Source organism: Salvia hispanica, chromosome 2 (genome assembly GCF_029641045.1).
Source record: "Salvia hispanica isolate PSC_SH4W2 chromosome 2, Shi_PSC_v1, whole genome shotgun sequence".
Classification (NCBI taxonomy): domain Eukaryota; kingdom Viridiplantae; phylum Streptophyta; class Magnoliopsida; order Lamiales; family Lamiaceae; genus Salvia; species Salvia hispanica.
In genome coordinates this window covers 52,664,121-52,672,425 of record NC_142693.1, presented here as the reverse complement: position 1 = coordinate 52,672,425, position 8,305 = coordinate 52,664,121, and the positions used below count along the sequence as shown (strand labels likewise).

The following is an 8,305-nucleotide window of genomic DNA, read 5'->3' as shown; positions in this document are numbered from 1 at the left end:
AATTTGAAGTATTTAAATTGATAAATTGAGTTGTAGTTGAAATGAGGCTGATATTATGATTGACATTAAAATGGGAATTACTGAAATGTAACATATGAAATTAGAATAATATGGAGAAAGTAGTAAAAGTAAAGTTTAAATAATTTGGCAATCCCCAAACTTTGCATCATGCTAAAATCCCAACTTCAGGAAATCGGCTGTTAAATAAATGGCCAAATTTGTATGCTGACGTTTATAATTAATTAACTATTTCAATTCTTAGTTTATTCGTTTTAATTTATTCTTAATTTACATACACATATTCAAACTAAGTCAACTTCTAATAAATTAACTAATATTAATATATTCCTTAATTATAAAGCATTGGCATAATTATTTAGATTAAAAAAGAGAAAACTGAAAAGAGAATATGAAGGAGAAATGGCTTCCTTTTCTAAATAAAATTCACTTGTCCAATTTATAATAGTGCATTAGGAAATATTGTCGCAAATACTTTGGCTAATCTTTTTCGAGAAATAAAAGTACATCAATTATTTTTGACGATTTTGTCGTAGATTAATAATACAAAAATAAGGAGCATATCAAGGGCATTTGGGGCCTCCTTCCTGAGTCTTCCAGTCATTGTAGCATGGGCAACAATCCTTGTTTCCATAGGTTCCCGGCGGCACACACAGACATTTCTCACAACATTTGTTGCAGAACAACAAACAATTGTTCAAGTGCTCTGTATTCAAACATCTACGATCACACTCATTTGCACAATCTGTCAAAAAATCATCATCAAAATACATTAATTCCTAATTAATTAATACTCCTAATATGTAGTACTAATACTTTTATATTCTTGATTTTTAATGATTGATTAAATCTAATAAATATATTAGAAGTTAGAAGTATTGTATCGGGTGATGCAATTGACAATTGTCAATTAAATTTTTATAAATCTATACAAAATAGATAAACGTTTAAATGTATAAAAAAGGACGATTAGAACATTAAAAAAAAAAAGACTTACTGCTTTGAGGCACTGGACATGTAACAGCTTGATCAAGACTTGCCGTTGGAAAAACTGAGGAAACTGAGGGTTTAGCGTCGCCACCCTAATTAAACAAAGAATTAGTAATTCATCACATGCTTCTAAAATATCATTGTTTGGAAAATGTTGTTTTTTTAGATTCTTTCTTAATTCCTTTTTTTTTACAGGTAATGTAATTATTAGAGATATTACTTTAAAAAATTAAACATATTACTTTCTAGAGTAATTATATATAAACTCGTCTCCTTTTATACTCTTTCAGGAGCCCCATAAATATTCAATCTATATTAACATTATTTTATTAATTTTATATACTTTTGTTTCTAATATCTCACAAATTAATAACATATAGCAGTTTATAAATTATACGAAATAGAAGTTCGATTTGTTCTTTAATTTTATTAGTTGAAGCTTAAGAGAAAGGAATAAATTGAGCTTCAAGTTTTATATATTTATAAAATTAACAATAAAAATTTAATGTATACATAGTAAATTAAAAATATAGTATTGAAATATATTAAAATGTGAGCAATGCTCACAAAAGATAATTACAAAAGATTACGACATATCATTTCTCTTTACGTTCTTTTTTCACTCGGACATCAAAACAAAGCAAAATATGTGGGCTGGAACAAAAGAAGTAAAATCACAACAAAAATTAAATAAAATATTAAATATAAAATGCATATCTATTGGAGAAGAAAAATGTATACTTTAAAACTTACTAGGGAAGCCATGATAACTGATAAATACGAGGCAACACATAAGAGGAGAAAAATGCAATGGAACTTTGAAGAGGACATCATTTTTTATGTTTTCTAAGTTTTGTGAAGTTTAAGTTGTGATGTTTTTAGTCTTAAGCTCTTTCACCTTTATATAGAGGAACTGGCCCAAATTATACAATTTTATTAAATACAACTTTCTGTAGTAATTAGATACTTCCAATTCAAAGTTGTCAGATTTTGGAATTATTTGTATATATTAACATTTGCTTAGCAATCATGACTAATGTAGTTAAATCTTTTTTCTCATATTGACAAAATGAAAAGTAATCATTATTATATTTGTAGATAAATCTTTTTTCTCATATTGACAAAATGAAAAGTAATCATTATTATATTTGAAGAATAGATATGTTAGAATCAATCTTCTAAATAATAATTTACTTATTTCATGTTAATAAAGTCATTTTTTTATTTTAAAAAATTCTGATCTAATTGGGTTAATTATTTTTGACAAAAAGGTAATACCCTCTTACTTTATTCTCTCTTCACCTTTCTTACTTTATTCACCATCCACTGAACACATATTCTTAATCTTCGTGCCAAAAAGAAATATCTCTGTTAACAAGGAACGGCGAAAGTAGCAGATCTAGACTGGTTGCTATGAACTTTTTGCTCTTAAGATTTTCATACCAATCAGATATATGCTCCCTCCGTCTCAAGGAAGATGGCCAGTGACGAAACCAGAAAAGTAGTTAAGCCAGGGCTGAATTTTTTTAAAAAAAATAATAATAGTATTAAATATATTTAATTTTACATGTAATGTCTGTTCAACGTTTACGACACACTAGATGATAACTATTTTTCACGAGTCGTCGTGTCTTGAAATGATTGAAGAATAGTCACATTTGCAATTTTTTAAAATACTCTATAACTAAGATATCATTCATCCATTCGGCTTTTCTTTCTATTCGCAAATATATCTTAATTAGTTTCATTATAGCACTTGCAATCAAATCATTCTTACAATAAAATACCGACACATAACTACAAATCATTAACAACAAGATTTATTACGAATAAATTTATTACTCTCTCCGTCAGCCATTAAATGTCCCATTTTTTTCCCTTTTCGCACGTCCGCCAATAAATATCTCATTTCACTTTTACCATATTTGGTAGGTGGACCCTACATTTCACTAACCCATTCCACTCACATTTTATTATAAAACCAATATATAAAAGTAAGCCCTACATTCCACCAACTTTTCTTCTCACATTACTTCATAAAGTCAAATTATTTTTTAAAACTCATGCCGGTCAAATATGAGACATTTAATAGCGGACGAAGAGAGTAACAGTATAAATCATTTTGTATTAATTCTAATTTAAATTTAAAACTACCAAGTGCTTCAAATCCAAATACCAATACAATAAGCATTGAGGCAAATAAAATACTCTTTAAAATACATGAGAGTAATGCACTGAACTATTGCTGCAAATAATAAGATTATTTTATTTGATAAAATACTTTTATAATTCTATCAAATAGTCAAATACATGCCTGATACCCATCAGTTCTTAATTGAATCAAGCGAAGTGCGCCGCTGCAACTCTCCGGCAAGCGACAACCGTGCATTGTGTGTAACTCGTAAAGTCTCTAGGCGTGAACTTGTTAGGATTTGGGCTAACTATGTCAATGCCTAAAGGCAACATTAGTTTATTATTGCCTATAGGACAAACATGAAAAACAACCCAACAATAAAATATTTGGCCCAAATCTAATAAGCCCAAATTGTCTTCTTCTGCCCTAATCCTAACCCTACCCCTAATTCATTTATCAATTTCAGAAAGCGGCGCTGCGGCTAGAGTACGGTTACATGGCTGCGTTGGGGCGGAGACTGCTTGGAGGATGGCTGTATAAGGTGGGGTCGGGGTCTGATGGCGGCCAAGCCCCCACGTCAGCATTTTATGTAAGGGCCTATCTCCTTGCATGGTATGGCCTATCTCAAGGCCTATCCCACTTCTCATTTCATTTTTACATCAGCCTTATTTTATTTTAATTTTTTTTCACTTCTATATTTAATATTTTTCAAATTAAAATGCAAAAATATTAATACGCAAATCTTCATTATATTACAATATTGGAAAAAGGAATACAACGAGATACAAATTTAAATAAAACTACAATAAAGCATCAGTGTCTCTGCCTGTATGCTTAAATTTCTTCAATCATATTGTGCTGGTGTCGATTGTAGGCTTCTTTTTGGCGCATGTCAACAAATGCCCGAAAACGCTTGGCATAGTCGTGAGGGACACCTTGACAGTGGGACTCGCTGGTGACACCGTGGCTTGGTCCAGCAATGGGTTCAACGGGGGCGTTGTCGACTTGAATTTATTTTATCTAGAAGTGGATAAGAAGAGGAAGATTAATGATGGTAGTACAAAATCAGCAAATGAATGTAAGCATTATTTAAGTTCAGATTTGATGGAAATTTCGGAAAATTTTGATATAGTTTGTATTGGTGGAAAATGGAACAAAAAAGTTATCCAATTTTATCCATAATTGCACGTGTACTACTTACATGTCAAATGTCTAGTGTAGCATCCGAAAGTGCTTTAAGTGTTGGTGCAAGGACGATAACTGATATAAAAACCCAATTGACTTCAAAGAACATCAAATTTTGCATGCTCTTGAAGAATTGGTTGGATAAAGAATTTCGAATGAACAGGTTGTAGAGGTTAGAAAGATATAAAATCGTGGAAACGACAAAAGAAGAAGACGAAGATGGTGAATCAGATGTAGTGTTTAATAGACAAGAAGATCAAGAGCCGAATATAGAGAGATTTATTTTTTGATTACAAATTATCACTATTCAAGTTCTCAAGAGCCAAATTTCACTTGTGATTGGCAAAATTATTCGGCTTATGAATTTATAACTTTTAGATATGATATTATGTAGACAACATTTGTTTTTTATTTACATACAATGAGTATTATCTTTTGTTATAAAAATATATAAGCTTAGCCCGGCCCAACTCAGTCCAGCACAGCCCACTTTTTTACTAGGCTCGGGCTGGGTCTATTTATATAAACCAAAACTCAGGCCGATCCAGCCCACTTGATGCATCTACCTCCTCATGATAAATATCGTTCACCAAAGAAATATATATTTTACATGCCTGAAATGGAGATGAAATCTCGTGTCCTTTTTAAAAAATTTAAAACTACCAGCGCCATGAAAATAATGTTTTAAGACGTTGGTTTTCCGAAGCAACATAGTACTCCCTCTGTTCTACAAGAATATACACTCTTTCATTTTTAGTCCGTCCTACAAGAATATGCACTTTCTAATTTTGGAAAGTCTTTTCTCTCTAATAATGTAACGCCCCACTTTTTCAAACCCTAATTTTCGGGTTATAAAATATTTGCATTAAATGCCTTAAATGCTAAGATATGTGGATTGTTTGATGAGTAATTAATTGCATGGTGTCTTTGTGACCTAATTGCGTATGAGAATGGAGATTGAGTTGAATAGTCAACTTGTTGAAATTATGACGTGGCTATTGAATAGTCAAAGATGGGGAAAATATGACGTGGCCTTTGAAAGGTCAATGCGTTGAGAAAAAGAAGAGGAAGTAAAGAAATGATTGATTGGGTGTGAATATTTGACGCGGAGTAATATAATTGTGGTGAATTATTTTCCTAAGGGATGAGTGAGAATTAAATAGGAGCATTATTTAAGCATGTGGAATTTTCGGTCTCTCCTATTTTTATTTGGAGAAGAAATCCTATTTTTCTTGGATTTAATTATTTGTTTGGGATGATTATCCAAATTAAATCCAAAGTCCAATTATACGTTAATTCCATCATGGAATTTTTGAAAACACCACCTTTGATATCCATGAGATTTTCGAAAATCTCATCTAGAAGGGAGGGAGAAATTATTTATTATACTATTTGATCTCTTATTTATTCTATTCCATGAATAAATATAAATATGCTAGAATATCCTACCATATCTTGCCATATCTAAGAAGATATTGCCATATCCTAATTTAATTAGGATTTATATTAAATCCCTTTTGAGAATGAAACTACACGCCACTTTTGATATATATTGGGGAGATTTAATTATTATTTTTCTTGCTCCGTGATATTTTATTCTACTCCGTAAAATATCCAAATTAAATCATAGGCTAATTATTTGAGCCTAAATTTTCGAAATCCTCTATATTCTCAACGGCTCCAGCGCCACTTCCTCCACCAAATCTTCTCCAAATCTTGATTTATTTAATTATGGGAGTATATCCTAACCTCTATAAATAAGAGAAGAGAAAATCAAAACCCTAGCACAAGGAAATCACGCCTCCCACTACCAAAAACCGTCTTCTACTTCTCCCCCACTCTCTCCAAATTTTCTTCATCTGTTCTCCAAGATTTCTTCATCAATTGAGAAGAATCCAAGTTGAAGTTCAAGAGTTTATTGAAGAATCAAAGCTATCATTTGTTTCTACCGATTGTTCTTTTGGAAAAAGGTACTTTAATTTTGATCTTCTCTTCTTCTACCGATTAATCGGTGTTCTTGAGTCCACATGCATTTAGATTGAGTGAAGGGGAAATAAATTGATGAATTTTGGGATGCATGGATGTGTGTGTGTGTGGCCGTGTATGCGTGTGCGTGCATACCTCGGGAGGCGTGCACATGTGTTGTGATCGTGTGCGTGTGTTGTGTGTGTGGAACACTCATGCGTGACACGATTTAATGGTGAATTTGGAGTTGTTAATTGAATAAAAATGATATGCTAATCATACCTTGATTTTGGATGTTGATATAAAAGATTTATCGATGGGAAAAAAAGGGAAATATGGGGAACATGCATGATTGAAATCAATGATAGGAACTGATTTGTGATACGCCTAATTTAAAGGTGATACTTCGCGCTCTCAGCGTGATAAACGAGGAGAAGAGATTACTTTCGAGCTAAGCCGACGAGGTGGGCTTTTTTTTAAAATAAGGACATTGTCCTAAACTGATATTGATGAGAATGAGATATGTGTTATCATGCCTTGATTTGTTTTGTCGTGCCTATCCCTCGTGGCTATGCCACTATTGATTTAATCGAATTGTGATCCTTGTAGAGCCGCAAACTCTACTTGGGTTAGTGTACACCAATGTTAGACCGAGAGCCAGCGTACGGGTTGGCCGGTCTAGTGACCTGGATTGCGGCCGCATTCCTTGTCATGTAGAATGAGGATATGGTAAACGTCGATGAGAAAAATGGTTGCGCGACCGTGATATTTGATAAAGAATATATTTTGGTGCCTCGGGTCTTTCTAAAGTTAAAACCCCGATGGACACTTGAAAATGGCATGATAACTATATTTGTGATAAAACTGTTTTCGGCAATGAGTCCACTGAGTATGATTATAAGTACTCAGCCCTGCATGTGTTTTCCCTATGTGCAGGTTGAGCGGTGACGAGCGGGCGGCGGTGTTGAGTAGGAAATAATATCATGATCTGTTGGAACTTTAAGTGTCGTTGTGTCTCCATACATAGCTTCACTTCTCTCTTGATCGCTTCCGCTATATTATGAAACTTGTGATCTTTTGGTTGGGTTAAGCTCTTTTATTTCATGGGAATATGCTAGATACAAAACAGATGAGATTACTTTGGAACTTATGCTATTTTTGAGCATATTTGGTGATAGCCTTTTGTTGGATTTCATTGCTAAGACATTATTTCTCTCCTACTTAATTGTTCATAAATGCTTTGGTTAAATCCCTTTTTAAATGGAACCCTAGCCTATGATCTTTGATGTATATTTAAGTCCGCCTAGTTAACGATCGCCGCATTTATTATACCCTAGATGGGCGGGTCGTTACAAATAAGGTGGGACTCATCTCCGCTAATAATACTTTAATTGTTTTTTTTCTCTCTACCTCTCTCTTACTTTACAATTTTACATTAAAACACGTGCTGAACCCAAATTGCATATTCTTTGGAGACAGATGGAGTATAATGCATTTTAATTGCATTAATTTAGTTACTACATCAAATTCAAATAATGTGCTCTGCTAGAAAAGTTAAATTTTTATAATTATTCAATCATTATGATATCTTCAATTCTGATTATTTGGAACGCCTCTTATTCGATATATACAAATTTTAGAACTATGATAGTATTATTAACTTTGGAACATTGATATACGAAACTATTTATACTACTAAACCATGCTAGTATAGTTTAACTTTGCAACATTGATCTATGAAATTATTCAAACCACCGAGAGTTTGCTTCGGATGTTAATTCTTAGATTATCATGATATCTTAGAGACTCATGACATTTCAAGCTAGCAAGTTCTTACTGCATCAATTTCAAAGCATGACAAATGGAAGATCAAGATTATGAAAAGCATTTTGTTCGAAACATTTTTGCCCGATTAGCCCGACGGATTTGCCTGAAACTCGAAGGATGAGGGTTACGGTTGAAAAATTATAACCCGAACCGCACCCAAATAGCTTACAATCCAAACGGATTGGC

The 8,305-nt window shown here is 32.6% G+C and overlaps 1 long non-coding RNA gene across 1 annotated transcript; it reads right to left on the bottom strand.

The window, feature by feature from the left end:
• Positions 1–478: 478 nt before the first annotated feature.
• Positions 479–1,870, bottom strand: LOC125210177 (uncharacterized). Its single transcript, XR_016134878.1, has 3 exons — positions 1,762–1,870; positions 1,016–1,100; positions 479–763 (listed from the first exon to the last, which is right to left on the bottom strand). It is a non-coding gene; the product is annotated as an uncharacterized LOC125210177 (long non-coding RNA).
• Between the last annotated feature and the right edge of the window lie 6,435 nt (positions 1,871–8,305).